This window comes from Paroedura picta, chromosome 5 (genome assembly GCF_049243985.1).
Source record: "Paroedura picta isolate Pp20150507F chromosome 5, Ppicta_v3.0, whole genome shotgun sequence".
NCBI classification, from domain to species: Eukaryota; Metazoa; Chordata; class Lepidosauria; order Squamata; family Gekkonidae; genus Paroedura; species Paroedura picta.
Genome location: NC_135373.1, coordinates 59731587 through 59745469, shown reverse-complemented (window position 1 = coordinate 59745469; position 13883 = coordinate 59731587). Strand labels below are relative to the sequence as shown.

The 13883-nt window shown below is 44.4% G+C and overlaps 1 long non-coding RNA gene across 6 annotated transcripts in view; it reads left to right on the top strand.

The window, feature by feature from the left end:
• LOC143837856 (uncharacterized) overlaps positions 1 to 13883 on the top strand; it is a 44876-nt gene that overhangs the window by 4499 nt on the left and 26494 nt on the right. Inside the window, exon 2 of one of the 6 annotated variants that reach the window (XR_013231114.1) lies at positions 12471 to 12563. The exons of 4 other annotated variants lie outside the window; for them this stretch is intronic. This is a non-coding gene — a long non-coding RNA (uncharacterized LOC143837856). Of the gene's footprint in view, positions 1 to 3904; positions 12564 to 13883 lie in introns of those variants that run through there. One more of the 6 variants, XR_013231112.1, reaches the window with a different exon arrangement.

Below are 13883 nucleotides of genomic sequence, written 5' to 3'. Positions count from 1 at the left end.
CTATATCCCTACCAGGGTAAGCAGACTTTCCATAAATAAATCCACATAATTAGGCAAATTATTTAAAAAAGGGGGGATAAAAATTAAGGCAGAATGCCAGTAAAGGTTTGAGGGCAATCTGGTGTATTGCATTAAATGTAATGTGTATGAGTGTCTGCTATCTGGATTGAAATCACGTTTGTGTATTTGGTACAAGGAGTTCCTGGAATGAGTTTGCAACCCCAAGGCCAAAGTGACTGACCTGGAGAGGCTACAGCCAGACAGTTAGGCATACAGATATTCTGAGGGGCTTGTTATATTTGTCCTATTGTGAAAATGGCAGCTGTCAGGGAGCATGAGAGTCATGGGGAAACAGGGAATTGCTAATGAAAGGAAGAATGTTCCCTCAGAAAGAACCTCTTCAGCAGCTGGTGAACAGGTATTCTTTCCTACCAAGGAAACATCCCTAGGGAGGGAGCTCTTTGTAGTTGGTAATTTGATCCTTGGACATGTAGAGAGGTGGGTGATGAACCCACACACTGACTGCGTGGTGATTTGCCAGCCTTGTGCAAAGGTAGCAGACATTATGTGTGGTCTAAACGAGATAGACTGGTAGACAGTGCTAGGGAAAAGCCAGTGTTTCAAGTACATGTTGGCACCAGTGATATGGGGAAATATAGCTGTGTGGTCTTGAAGGAAAAATTTAGGCAGGAATCTCAAGGCCAGTACCTCCAAGGTAGTCTTCTTAAAAGTGCTGACTGTTCTATAGGCAGGGCCAGCTAGGCAGGCACAATAATTTAGGAGTCACAATGTGTGAATAAGATGATGGTGTAGAGAAGAAGGGTTTAAGTTTGTTATTCACGAGGATGCTTTTTGGATCTGTACAAAAAGAGTTGGCCTCCACTTATCCCAACAAGAAACCAGGCTGCTGGCACTTAAAACCAAAAAAGATTAGAGCAGTTTTTAAACTAAAGCATAGGGCAAAGCTGGCAGGAGATGTAATGTCTCTGATTCAAGAGGGCTCATTTCAAAGAGATGAAGGGGTAGCTGTTGCTGTTTATTTCCCTGTTGTACAGGGAAATGAATTAGGACTGGCCACTGAGAGTGTGACAGACCGTATTGACTGCCTGGCAATGTCTAGAAGCCGTGGGAGGAAGGTTGCAGGCCTAACATGTCAGGGAAATTATATTTGAAAAACAGCTCACTTTCACAGCTTGAGAGAAAGCAAAACTTTACAATGAAAGCAAGAGATAAATTTAGAATGAGAATCAATTTAAAATAGTGTATCATTTTATAATAAATGCAGTGCTTTGTTAAAGCAGCATGAGAATAAAATTTTAACTTAAATGTATAAAGAATTGGAATTTGAACTATAGTATTTTTTATTTTAAGTCAGTTTTTAAAAGTGATATATCTAATGGATTTTCTTATGAAAGTTTTTGATGTAAACTGCCCTGAGCCGAAAGGGAGGACAGTATATAAATATAATTTTAAAATAAATAAAGGATTTTGGCATATTACCAGTCATAGTTAATATCTGATGAGGTATATAACATGGGATTTATAATGATGATGATGAATAGGATGGAAATTATAATATAACTAGAAATATAGCCCATTGCACTTGGAAATGCAATGGGCGCTAGAAGTGAGAGTGGGTATGGGGGGGGGACTACCTGCAGTCTTTCGGCGGCGGCGAGCAGCTGGCGAGCGGCTGCATGTCTTCCTGGGGTTGCGGCGGCGTGGTGACAGGCTGTCGGCGGGGGCTCTGTCGGGCAGGGGGGGCTCCCCCGGGCGGTGGGCTTTCGGGGCGGTCTTTTCTCTTCGGCGTTGTCCTCGGCGGTGTTTTTTCTTCGGCGGGAGTCGGGCTTTCGGCGGGGGCGGAGGCGGCGGGTAAACGCGGCGGGGCCTGGCCCATGCGGCGGTCTTTTGTTTTCATCGTTGTTCTCGCCGGTGTGTTGTCTTCGGTGGAACGTTCCCCGGGCGGCAGGCTTTCGGTGGCGGCGGGGGCGGGCTGACGCGGCGGGGCCTGGCCCGGGCGGCGGTCTTCTGTCTTCGTTGTTGTCCTCGGCGGTGTGTTGTCTTCGGCGGGGGGCGGGCTTTCGGCGGCGGGCTTTCGGCGGCGGCGGCGGGTAGACGCGGCGGAGCCTGCCCCGGGCGGCGGTCTTTTCTTTTCGTCGTTGTCCTCGGCGGTGTGTTGTCTTCGGCGGGGGCTGCCCTGGGTGGTGGTCTTGTGGCCGTCGGGGGCTCCCTGCCCGGCGGCCTGATGCGGCGAGAGGCGCAAAGCGCCTCTCGCCGCGTCAGGCCGCCGGGCAGGGAGCCCCCGTCAGCCGCACTCCGCGCAACTGACGGAGGTTCCCTCAGGCAGCGGCCTGACGCGGCGAGAGGCGCAAAGCGCCTCTCGCCGCGTCAGGCCGCCGGGGTCTCCCTCGGGCGGTGGTCTTCGGCAGGGGTTGCCCTGGGCGGTGGTCTTGCGGCAGCGGCGGCCTGACGCGGCGAGAGGCACTTCGCGCCTCTTGCTGCGTTAGGCCACCGGGGTCTACCTCGGGCGGCGGCCTGACGCGGCGAGAGGCGCTTTGCGCCTCTCACCGCGTCAGGCCGGGAGCAACTGCGAGCCGCGCTGTGCGCGGCTCGCAGTTGCTGGGGCTGGGAATCAGAGGGACCAATCGGCAGGCGCTTCACGCCTGCTGATTGGTCCCTCTGATTGTCTGTCATGAGGAAGGGTCCAATCCGGACCCTTCCTCATCCCGGACACATCCCGCCCCAGGAGGGCTTACTCTTTTATTTAGTACGTGGCGCCCGTGGCGCCACGGGCGGTGTACAGATGGCGCCCGTGGCGCCACGGGCGGTGTACAGATGGTAAAAGAAATTGGTTTTAATAATTGAAGTAAGAATTGTTGTGTGATTATGAGAACAGAAACCTTTTATTTTCTTTTTTTGCCTGTTTGTCTAATATTGTGTTTTATAAAGTAAATTTTGAATAATGATCTGAATTGTTACGTTTAACCCCCTTTTTGTTTTCTGTATCCCTCCTATATTTCTCTTATATTCTTATTTCTTTTTTCAAAATAAAAATATTTAATTTCAGAGGGGAGATTATAGATATTTATATGCAAATACTAGACGTATCCCAAAATAAAATGGGTGTGCTGGAAGGCTTAGTGTCAGGAAAAAACATAGACATTGTAGACATTTCAGAAACTTGGTGAGATGAGTATAATCAATGGTATTAGATATAAATTATATCAGATGGATAGGGAAGGTCATAGTTGAAGTGTCTCTGAATGTCAGAGAGGGGATCCAGTCCAGTCCAATTGAGAATCTAAAATAAACAGATTCACTTGCGAGACTCACTATGGTTGGAAATAGTGGGCCCAAAAGGAAGCTTAATTCTGGGAGGCTGTTATCACCTACCAGATCAAAGGTTAGAGGATAATTTAGAAACAGAAAAAGAATTAAGGAAAACAGATGAAATAACTATCATAGTAGGTGATTTCAACTACCTATGCATTTATTGAGCCAATATGTATTCAAGTCAGGAAAAAGAGATTAAGTTTCTAGATACTCTCAGTGACTGTGCCATAGAGCAGATGGTCATGGAAACAACCAGGGGGGAGCAATCCTGTACTTGGTCCTAAGTAATGCTCAAGACCTGATGAGAGATGTAAACACGATAGCACCAACTGGTAACAGTGATCATAATGCTATTGTTTAGCATTTACATTCATAGGGAGATGCCCCAAAAGATCAATGCAATCATATTTAACTTTTCTTACAAATGAGGATTGTGAAGAAGAAACTGAAAGGAAAAGTAAGGAGGGTCAGATGCATTCGGGAAACTTGGAGACTATTTAAAACTAAAATCCTAGTAGCTCAGATAAAATGTATACCGCAGGTTAGGAAAGGTAAAGGTATCCCCTGTGCAAGCACTGAGTCATGTCTGACCCTTGGGGTGACGCCCTCTAGCGTTTTCATGGCAGACTCAATACGGGGTGGTTTGCCAGTGCCTTCCCCAGTCATTACCGTTTACCCCCCAGCAAGCTGGGTACTCATTTCACTGACCTTGGAAGGATGGAAGGCTGAGTCAACCGTGAGCCGGTTGCTGGGATCGAGCTCCCAACCCCATGGGCAGAGCTTCAGGCTGCATGTCTGCTGCCTTACCACTCTGCACCACAAGAGGCTCTTTAGGAAAGGTACAAATAGATATTTTAAAAGGCCTGCATGGTTAACAAACAAATGGAATCAGTAAAAGGTAAGAAGGATTCATTTTACCACACAGACCTTTTTAAATACCAATTTGTACCTTTCCTAACCTGTTCTATGCATTTTATCTGAGCTTCCTGTACTGTAGTTTTAAATAGTCTCCAAGCTTCCCAAAGGAATTTGTCCTTTCTTACCTTTCCTTTCAGTTTCCTCTTCACAAGCCCCCTCATTTAAGAGAAGCTACTCCTTCTAAAGTTAAATGTGGTTGTGTTGGTCCTTGAATTGCCTCACTGGGTTCCTGATAGCGAAACATTGCAACAAGTATTCTTATTTTATTTACATTGTTGCTTTTATAGTTTTCTTGTCTTGTTGCGACAGAGGCAGATTATGCCATTAAAAACAATGTAATGAAAACAATATAAAACATATAATGTAAATAATATAAAACCAAATCTGTAGGGTGTGATCTGAAATAAAAAATGTGATTCAGTACAATTCTACAACAAAAGAAAGGAATCAAAGCCATGAAAACCCAAAGCAGAATGATTACCATGCCACAATATCGAAATATGTCTGGATTCAGTCTTTTATCCTTAGTTTGTAACTGTTTTAAAAGGCTCCCTGCTGACTTTCTGAGAATGGAAAGGGCTGATTGCTCTGACTCCCAGCCCTTCCCTATCTGTCTTTCTAGTACATTTATCCCACCCTTCCAAGGGAGCTGAGGGCATCATAGTCTAGGACTGCCAGGTCTCCTTCTATAGATCTTCTGGCAACCCAGAAGGAGGAAATCACAGTGTGTGCCACTGTCACATTGGTGAACCAACATCACTTCTAGCAAAAACCAGAAGTGACATCACATAATGCACAAAAGCAAACCTAGAGCTTCCTACAATGTCATGGCCCACCAGTGAGATGCCAGTAAGTTGAACCACCCCCACTTTCCCTTAAGTTCATAACACTGACAGCTGCAGCCTGGCAATTGTACCATGTGCATAGTTCTCCCCTCTTTCATTGTATCCTCACAATAGACTTGTGAGGTAGGTTAAATTGGGGGAGAATGACTAGCCCAAGGTCATCCAGTAAACTTCATGTCATAGGGCATATTTGTAGCCAGGACTCCTGGAACTGAGTCTGACACCAGTACACTGTACTGACACTTGCCAAAAAGATTCTTGAAGGATTGTATATATTATTTTACCATCTTATTCTTGTTCTACTGCTTTATCTTTTATTATGCCAATAATGGTACTTTGTATTCTATATTCTACACTTGTCGGTGACTCTTCACTAGATAGGCAGTCACATTTCACCCTGCATTGTATGCCCCTTTTGCTCTGCTGTTTTGTTTTTTCACTCAAACCTTCATATATCTAGTCTAGTGAGGACCAAATGAGATCTAGTCCACACAAGTTTACACTGGAATGAAACCTTGTTAGTCTTTAAGGTGCTGGTAGACTCCTGTTTCTTCTGTTTGCAACAGCTTATCACTGCCATCCTAAGCAGAATTACACCCTTTAAAATCTATTGACACCAATGGTCTTAAAAGGGTATAGCTCTCACACAGCTAGCCCCAATTAAGGATCCCTTCAGAAGCTGGCATATGACCACTATTTTTAAACTACTGCTGTGTGCTGAACAGATGAGCCCAGAAAGTATCTGTTTCTCTGCATGTCTGCCTATTTTATTGTTTGTATATTTTGCCTGTTTCTCTAATTTGCCTTTCTCTCTGTCTACCTATCTCATTTTTATACTGCCCAAAAAGCTCCACATGACATTTCTGTTTGATGGTAAGTCAGAATCATGAGGGGGAATATGTTCAGTCCGCAACAGCAGCTCATATGAGAGTTTGTTTACAGCACATATTTGACTGAAAATCCTCTTGGGAAGATGCTAATAGATTCAGGAATAGATTCATTTGAATTTATGTCCAGATTTAAGTTGTGTGGCTTATTTCTTTGTCCTGCCAAGCAGAGTATTCAGTTATTGTTCTGGCTCACCATAATGTTTCCTGACCTTTAATATGAGCTGAATTGCAAAGGTCAGACAAGAGGTTTAATGAATTATGAACTGCCTCCAGTAACTAAAGCTAAGAACCTAACAGGGCATGAGTGACAAGGTCACAACCGAATCGTTACTAAGTCTTAAGTGGATAAAGTGAAATTAAATCCAAAGGTGTCACTTTCTCAAAAAACAGACAATACCCAATGACAGTTAAAGAAGGATACATGAAATATTCATTCCATATATTCTAGTTTGATAAAATTCAATGTGCTTTGATTTGCCAACTCATCTATACAGAGTGACTGTTGCTTTGTTCCCAATATTGAGACATGTAAATACTGGCCTGAGTGACTAGTGCAGTATTTATTTATCAAAATTACCATTTAATAAATGGCTCTTCAGCTATCTGGATCCTCCCATTCAGTCCCTGTGCTTTTGGGTCATGACATACTACGTTTTGCACAAGCTATTTCCATAGGAATGATTAGCAGGCATGCAACTAACACGAAGGGCACCTCTCCTCCCTATACAAAAGTTTTCCCCTGTGTCATTCAGCCTGGACTTTTCAGAGATAACTGCAGAATTAATTTTCCTAGGGGTTAGTGCTTTTAAAAACTTTTTAATTTTAAAAAAGAAGAATCATGCCACATAAAATGTGCAGGGTACTTCTGATAACATGCTTGCCCTCTGATTGGCCCTGGGAGAGTGCCTTCCCCCCAAGGGCCACTCAGAGGAGCTGGCACACCATTGGGAATCACTGGGAGGGCCCTCACCATTGAAGGTCAATCAGAGGCTCTTCCCCACCTTCATGCCGAGTGAGGAGCACCACCAACTTCAACTGCAGCAACCCAGCATACTGGCTGGCCTCCACACGGGATTAGGAGTGCCACCAGCCTCCATTGGGGCCACCCGCCATTCTGGCTGGCCACCCCACCTCCATGCGGGAAAACCCATCATTTTATTATTCGATAGTAGTAGAGTTGGTATATGTGATATATTAAACAAAACAAGCAGAATAAAAGGGTTCTTTCCCAACTTCTTCCTGCTCATCCTCTGTACAGCAAATAGATTTATGTTCAAATTTTATTCTTATTCTGCTTTAACAAAGTTTGCTCTTTTAAATTGCTTCTCATTCCACATTTATCTTCTGCTTTCATAGTACTTTCAAAAAATGTATTCTTGATAATGCTATCTCATGAGCCACCAGCTCAGTGAGTTAGCAATTCATGCGATATGATGGAAAATAAACTATATTAAAATCGCATCCTATCCATATTCTTATTAAATCCCATACCAACTCACCTACTATCTTTAACCACTCCCGCAGAGCGGATAAAATAAAACAGTAAGGGCCCTGAAGGCGGGCCCTGTCCGGGAGGGGGAAGTGCCTGCCGAGTGGGCCCTCCAATTGTCAGTCTGGCAGCAAGGGACCAATTGCGAGCTGCGCAGAGCACAGCTCACAATTGGTCCCTTGCCGCCAGACTGATGAATCGGGAGGCGCTTTGCACCTCCCGATCCGCCCCCCTCCGACGTCAGCCGCATGCGGCCAACCACCACCATTTGCTGCCTCAGCATGGAGAGGACCTGGACGAGGCGGCGGCTTGCAGGCCAGTCCATGGCCGACCTCGGGGGCAGGGGCGGGGAACGCAAAGCTGGAGAAGCGTCCCGCAGAACTCACGAGGGCCCGCTAGCGCCTGCTGTATTTAAAGTACAGCGGGCTTAGTTTCTAGTCGAATAATAAAGTGACTGACCCGTTTTAAGCTGAAGAAAGCAAAATCAGACCAACTGCAGGTGATAAGGAATATTGCCCTAACCTGGATAGCTCAGCCTAGTCCAATCTCATCAGATCTTGGAAGCAACACAGGGTTAGCTTTGGTTAGTATTTGGAAGGGAGACTTCCAAAAGAGTCCAGGATCATGATGCAAAGACAACAATGGCAAACCAGTTCTGAACAACTCTTGCCCTTTCCACCACATTGACATGTTCAGGGGCTTCCTAAGTGTGCCGCAAATTTTGATTTCATAAATTAACCAAACGAAACCCTAATTGAGCCTGATAAGGACTGAATATTTCCTAGGAGCATGAATTATTGACAACATCTGAGTGTCAGTTACAGGGAGAATATAGGGAGGAGTCATGTTATCAGGGAAGGGATTTCGATATATTTCCCACCATTTCAGCTTTTCTAGATTATGTATCAGTCCCCAACACAGTTAATACTCTAAATACCAACAAAGGTAATCCTCCAAATTAAGATAAAACAAACCCAAACCTTTATTCCTAAGTATATGTTATACCTCTGAAAATAAAAAAAAGTCTTCATTTGGAAGTCAAAACTAGTTAAGGAGGAAGTTGGACAGATCTCCTTGGGATAAAAGCTATAACATGGTGAGGAAGTCCCGCTCCTTGTGCTCACTAATTTCACCTGAACAAAAGACAGTACTTGGATTAGGACTTCTGCAGTAGATATCAGAAGCTGAAGGGTGGGGATTCGGAATGGTTGGATACTGTCTACCCATGTAGAATTTCTATTGGCCACTCAGAACCAATTTTAAAAAAACTGCCCTGTGGGTGAAGAGGATCTCATTTGACATACCAAGTCTGCTGCTTCCAAGAAGAGTGAGCCATATACCCTACTAAATTGTACTCCCTCAGTCTGATCAGTGGACTGTTGTACAGTGTTGCATTCTGTCTCCAAGAAAAGGAAAAAAGTGTGGATCAAGAAAATCTGTAAACAAGTACTGCCTTCCAGGCAAATGTTTGTTAATGCTCACTTGTTTTTCTCCCTAGATGAGCAATCTATGTGGGTAGTTCTGAAAACAAAAGTTGTCACTCAAACTAGAAGCACTGCTCATGTTTGCAGTAAACCCAATGTTGTTTTTAACAGATGGGAGTTCATTCCTCTCGCCCCTTAATGCTGTAACGGATCAACTGACAAGTTGACGTGTCATTTTGAATGGTAACTTATAGTGACCCAGACTGTTCCAGGGAGTGCTGGCCTTCTGACATTCCATTATAGGAAGCAGCCTCCCCCCACCCCCTGGAAATGCTGCCGCAATTGTGTGGAAAAGGCTGAAAGATGCCATGCGCGTGCACACGCATACTCACACAAATGCTCTCCAGTGGAAGTTTAACAGAGCAGGCCAAATGGAATGTACCCTTTTTCCCCACATATATCTTGCTACTTGAAATCAAATGCCTCTTTATTATTAGCCTCTAGCACTGGTAGTGAAAGTTCAAGTGTAGTATTATAGAATGATATGACTTCAGAGGATTGTTGAATTAAACCAATATGTTCTTGACTCAACAGTGAAAATGGGAGCAGGATCTCTTCTGCTAGAAACAGCATGTGTATTTTAATGCACACACACACACACACAAATATCTTCTGAAATGTCTTCTCTACAAAAGCTTTAAATGCTTGTTGCATAAGCTCTCTGCATTGTTTGGCTTTATAATGCACCTTGAAAGGGCAGTGTTTCAAAGGGGACCATGGGTTTCCTTGTAAGCTTTCAGGAGATTCTTCACGTGAAGACTGAGAATAGCAGGCAGGTTTCTCTGAGAAACAGCTTTACTCTTCCCAGTCTTCTGCAATAATTAAGAGAAAGCCATGAGGACCCAACAGACTTTATTGCTACCTTGAATTAACTGTGCATATGCTCTTTAATACTAGAAACCTCTGCCATTTGCAGTGGAGTAGTGTGACAGTGGTGCAGAAGCTCATGTAATGTATTGCCTTAGACAAAGGTGAGTAGCCATGTTGGTCTCAAACAACACAACAAAGTTTGAGTCCAGTGACACTTTTAAGACCAATAAAGTTTAATTCTGGATATAAGCTTTCATGCAAAGAAGAGTGACAAATATTGCATGCCTTTAATGAGCAAGTGGCACATACAAGATTTCATAGAAAATCCACAGGAGCTCGCAGTGCAATTATTTTAGTGTGCTTGCATAAATCTTTGTGGTTTGCATTGGGATTACTGGCAGTTGTTCACCTTTATCATTTTCCTTTCGATAAAGCCCCTCTAAGAAGGCCCTTTCATCCCCCTGCCATTCCCTTCAGATACTGGTTATTCAAGCATTCCACTTAAAAACTGGGTTTTCTTAAAGTACTAACTTTTTCCATATTGAGCCACATATAGCTCTGGAGCCATAGGTTGCAGTGCAGACCCTTGTGTTCACAGAACACTGAGAGGTTTCAAGATGGTTTTACCAAGTAAGCTTGTTTCAAAAACAGATCTAATCCTGCTTCAGTTGTAACTACAACTAGTCTATCAGATTAGGATGCCTGAGTATAATAACCCTAAGAGCAAGAGGTGGTGGAAAGTTCCAAGTTGTGGCCAATTTACTTTTTATTTCCACAATTTATATACCACCCCGCTGGAACCGGTTGTCTCGGCGCAAGTCCATAGGGCAGGCTTTCTCATCCAGGGTTTCATGAAACCCTGAGGTTTCCTAAATGGGTGGGAGTTAATTTTTTTTTTCAAATGTGCTAAAATTTGCTAAAAACTGACCAATGATGGGCCTGGAGGGGATGAGTGTGAACACAGCCATTTATCCCAACCGTATTTTGTGCTATCATGCCACTTCTGGGGTTTCTTAAAGCCAAGAATGTTTTAGGGGTTTCTCAATGGTTAAGAAGTTGAGAAAGGCTGTCCTAGAGTTCCTTAAGGCAAGAGATGAACAGAGGTGATTTGCCATTGTCTGTCTCTGCCTAGCAACCCTGGACTGACTTGGTGGTCTCAAATCCAAGTACTAACCAGGACTGATCCTGCTTAGCTTCTGAGATTTGATGAGATCAGATTAGACTGGGCCATCCAGGTCAGGACCTAAGAATACGTGCTTGGAAATAAGGGTGGGGGGCTACTTCAGTGGGACCTACTTTAGAGTGATGCTCGTGGTGCCAGCCTGCCAGTGCCTTTTTTTTTTGGTGAATTTTTATTTTTGTGAGTCAGAGAGCCCAATGACCGTATTTATAACATCAAACAATCCTTCAGTTGTATTAGGCAGAATAATGTCCAAGTTGTAGGCAGAACAAGGAACAAGCTTTTCTTATTAAATCAGTCATGAAGTACAGTTAATTATTTCAAGTTCCAAAAATAGCAATCTAAAAAAGAATAGACTATACTGTAAGATTTGTTCATAACCAATCTTGTGAATGATTCGGAATGGTTTATGTATTATAAGTATCCCCTCATGGGCTTCACATATATTAAGCAAGTGGCAATACATTTGCTCCCTCAGCACACTGGAGGCCTATGTGCACACAATGTGTGTATAGCATTGCCTGGGATGGTCCTGAAGGCACTGTTAAAAATGGCTTTGTCCCATTATTTGAATAAAATCAACTGCATCTTACCCGAAATGATTAAAACCTGTCATGCCAACAGAAAACTGGCCAACTAGCAATGACTGGGAAGCACATCCATCACCTAAAATGTAGGTAGTGTTCCACTCCCAGCTGCAAATCAGAGGCTACCACCAGCACAAACCAGGTGCTGGAAAGAATTCAATTTGTATTATGAATCAGGGACAGATGTAAGATGAATATCATATAAAAAGGTAAAGGTATCCCCTATGCAAGCACCAAGTCATATCTGACCCTTGGGGTGACACCCTCCAGCGTTTTCATGGCAGACTCAATACAGGGTGGCCTTGCTAGTGCCTTCCCCAGTCATTACCATTTACCCCCCAGCATTCTGGGTACTCATATTACTGACCTCGGAAGGATGGAAGGCTGAGTCAACCTTGAGCCGGCTGCTGGGATCGAACTCCCAACCTCATGGGCAGACAGCTTCAGACAGCATTTCTGCTGCTTATCACTCTGTGCCTCAAGAGGCTCAAATATCATATAGTCCCATATAATAACGTAAGGGCATTCATAAAACATTCAAAGTATATATCCTGTTGACAAAGGAAAATATGCTACCATTTGTACCTCCTTTTCAGTCACATAAGCAGATGAGTATCTACCAACGAAACAAAAGCAGTGACTAGGTACCATCATGGGCAGAAATATGATAGGGTATATGATTAATTGATGTTAGTAAAAGTGCATTAATGTCATAACAGAGGAGTCTTTTTTTTCTAAACAAAAATAAAGAATGAAGCCCTGAAAAATGCACAATTACAACAGTGGCCGGATCCACATACACACATTTGTCCCACTGTAGGGTGTTGCAGTGAGTCCCCGGGGTAGGAAGAGTGCTATTAGAATGCTGCCTGCTGAGTGTGGAGTGAGCAGAAGCCTCACTGATGCTCTGCCTGGTGTTGGTTTTTTGACTTAGTGATTGCAGAAGTAGAAACCAGAGGTCTCCTAATGCATAGCTGTGCGTCTGAGGATTTGTGAGAAGTATGCACCCGAGACAAGATTGGAAAAGGTCAGTTTACATTCCAATCCCAAAGAAGAGCAATGCCAAAGAGTGTTCAAACTACCGCACCATTGCACTCATTTCTCATGCTAGCAAAGTTATGCTCAAAGTTTTACAAGCTAGGCTCCAGCAATATGTGGACCGAGAAGTACAGGCAGGATTTCGAAGAGGCAGAGAAACTAGAGATCAAATTGCCAATATATGCTGGATCATGGAGAAAGCTAGGGAGTTCCAGAAGAACATCTACTTCTGCTTCATTGACTATGCTAAAGCCTTTGATTGTGTGGAGCACAACAAATTGTGGTAAGTTCTTAAAGAGATGGGAATGAGGTGGCTGGATGGAGTCACTGAAGCAGTAGGTGCAAATGGACTCCGGGGAATGGTAGAGGACAGGAAGGCCTGGAGGATCATTGTCCATGGGGTTGCATTGGGTCGGACACAACTTCACACCTAACAACAACAACAATGCACCTGAGAAAATACAGCAGCACTGTACTGCGTTATCATCAACAAGCCACACTGTGTGGTGGCAGCAGCCACAGTGGCTGAGGATGGCTGAGATGGTGGCTTCTGGACAGGTGGTGGTTTTATAGACCATCTGAATGTTCTTGGAAGGATTCTGTCAGGTTGAGGGGGATCTGGGGGTGACTTTGATGGGGTAGAGACCTTCATGGATCAACTTTTAGCCAACAGGCTAACTTCAGATAGTGAGAGGGGGAAGGGGGTTTATTTCAATCCACTTCCTTCTCCCCTGCTGACAGCCTAGGTGCTCTCCCAGCAGCCCTGGGCTTCTCCCTTGCTCTTCCTTCCTGGTCTGCCTAGTACCTTCTGTTTAATCTCGCCAATCTTTCCTTCCCCAGGTTGAGCTTCATGGGACTGACATCTTCTGAGCCCAATGGAGTACTGCCTTTCTGTCTCCACCTAAGCTACCTTGTTGGGATAGCATGGGGGATGGGCTGTAGGTACAGTGCCCCGCACCGCCTCCTTGCAAATGCATCATGGGTTGCTGGCATGGCTGACACACATTTCTGCCCACTCGTTGGTGGCCTTCTTCCCACCTAACTGCCCTGAGCCTCCGGGGAGAGCAGTATATAAATATAATTAATAATAAATAAGCTTTGCCATGATCCTGTGGAGTCCTGCCTCATCTGGCCTGGGGACAGGTCAGGCATGGAGTGCACTTACCGCTTTCTTCACTCCTGCTTCCTTGCTGGCTGACTGGCCCTCCCCTGAAGATGTTTAACACCCCTGCTCCATTAATTCCGCTGACAAACAGAACATAAGCTGATGGGGAGAAGGCAGTATATTTGCCACTGGGGCACCCAGTTT